Raw genomic sequence first — 2,474 nt, forward strand, 5'->3', positions numbered from 1 at the left:
CAATCCCTGAAAAGAAAAGAAAAATATGTAGAATTGAAAGCAATCCAAATGAAAAAGAGAAAAGAAAAAAAAATATATAAAAGTGAGGAGAAGCTTGAGGAGATGCCTAATCAAAAATTGGCTTCACTGGACCTACCTAAAGGGAAAACCTAAATACATTCCTGAACTTATATTTATGGATTAACATCTTTACTCGTAGTGTTCTCATGAAGGTCCTATCATTTGAATAGTCTAAGTGACTTGATATTACAACATATAGTCATTCTTGAAAAGAATATAAGACTAGAACTCTTAAACTTGATGACTAGATAATCTGGTACCTACAAATTTAATTTAATTACTTGAGTTTTTTCTGAAAATCTCGCTATGGTACTTACTTAAATCAAACTTATAGTCTTTCAGAATTAAAATTTTACTACAATAGATCATAACTTTTTATGTAGTACTAAAATTACTTGAGGACAAGTAATAGTTAAGTTTAGGGGATTTTGACCAAAGAAAAATATGTTGAGATTTTCATACCTATTTTACAGGTAACTACTTACCTTCAATGTCTCAATTGAACTAGCTTTTGATATAATTATCATCACGGTTGGACAAAGGGAACCACTGAACAAAGGAAAATATGTTGAGATTTTCATACATATTTTACACTTTTTTTGATGATATTGCACTTTAAATAAAAATATTTTTGATCTTTTGTTGCAGGTATGATGATTTATGGTCATTAGAGCAAAAAGATGCTAAAATGAGCGAATTTGGAGCGAAAAGGACCAAAATATGAAGATTTGAACTAGGGCGCCGACGGCGAGAATTTTCCGAGACTCTAATGAATTAATAATAATGAATTAATTTAGAAGGCCCGCCGACGACGCCCTTGAGGCTGCTGACGGCGATATCGGTGGTTAATTCAAAAGGTACATTGAATGTAGACAATTTTTGGAGGGATGCTTAGGCAACTCTTGGGAAAACTCTGCAACTTTTGGGAAAACTCTTCTACAATTTTAAAAAGAAGCTTTTGGCCCAAAATAGAGGGGTGTTAAGTGTTGGGAGAGTGTAGAGAGTTTAATTTAGGGTTAGATTGCAAGGAATTAGTTAGATTGCAAGAAATTATTCGAGAGATTATAAGTGGAGGGAAAGTGAGAGATTTCTTCCTCCTTGTCGCTTCGAAGAAAAATTCTGTGTGTTGTAAAGAAAGGAAGAGATTCAGAGGAACTTCGAGGAGTTTGCTTGGGGAGGAATTAGAGATAGGTGTTATTTACTTGTTGTAGTTGATATGACTTTGCTTTTATATATAAATTCTGACTTTTGTCGTATCTTCCCCATGAATTCTGAGTAGTTTTTTGTGTCTTTCTTCTTGTCTTGAGATTTGTGAAATGGTGATTTGAATTGGTTGAGTCTTGAAAATGTTAAAGAAGTTGTGATGATCTTTTCACTTAGATTTTAATTTACTTTCAATTTGACCAATTGATTTGTTAAAATATGTTGATATTCACAACTAAAGTGAAGATTACATCCAAGATTCAGGGAGGTCAAAGCCCTTGGAAGTTGGGTGCAAATAAATAAGGAAATAATCTATCGGGCGTAGAATTGGAGATTTTAGAGTGACAGACTAAAATCCCCAATTCGGTCATATCATTTGGGTGCTGAAGTTTAGATGTTAGCCCTCAAGGGAGGGGAACGTGGGAGCTCAGAAGTGAGAGCCGGTATCCTCCCAGCCTAGCTACAGATTCAGTAACCAAGCATAGGATTAGTCAATGTTCTTTATGTCTGGACCAAAGGGTAAAGAATAGTTATGCTGCTATTTGGCACAATCCAATTTTAACTGATTCTATTTATCCATTCACTTTAATTTCTTGACAGGGAGAATGATGTTTTTTTATATATTTAATTTCACATTAGAAACTTTATTAGTAGAATTAGTTATTCAAGAGTTATTAAAATTACATATTTATATCAATTGCCTATTAGTGACAGATAAGCAATTTGAATTATATTATTGTGATTAAGTATTGATTTTCTAAAATCCTAGTTCGTAGTCTCTAATATTACTCCCTGTGAGTTCGATATCTAGCACTTCATTAGAGCCCTGTATTACTTTAGCGATACGTATATTTGCGTTGATAAGTGTGATTTTACCATTATTGAATATTTTATATATACATCTTTATCAAATATATAACCGTTATCAAGATTTTGGTACTGTTGTCGAAGAATTAAACCTTCTAGCAGCAATATTAAATTCTTGTATTTTTAAGCATATATAAAGTCGTTGTCAACTACCCACCAATATTGGAAGATAACATACTCGATATAAAGTTCATATGTCAGAGCAAAAAAGAAGGTTGATACAAAATGTTTAAAATTTAATTTTTAAATAAAATAACTACCTAATTTTGTAAACTAATATTCAAATAACATTTTAGTGATGATAATTCTAAGAAATGACTAATATAACCTAAATTTGATCCCAT

This window comes from Phalaenopsis equestris, unplaced genomic scaffold (assembly GCF_001263595.1).
Source record: "Phalaenopsis equestris unplaced genomic scaffold, ASM126359v1 Scaffold000513, whole genome shotgun sequence".
In the NCBI taxonomy this organism is placed as follows: Eukaryota; Viridiplantae; Streptophyta; class Magnoliopsida; order Asparagales; family Orchidaceae; genus Phalaenopsis; species Phalaenopsis equestris.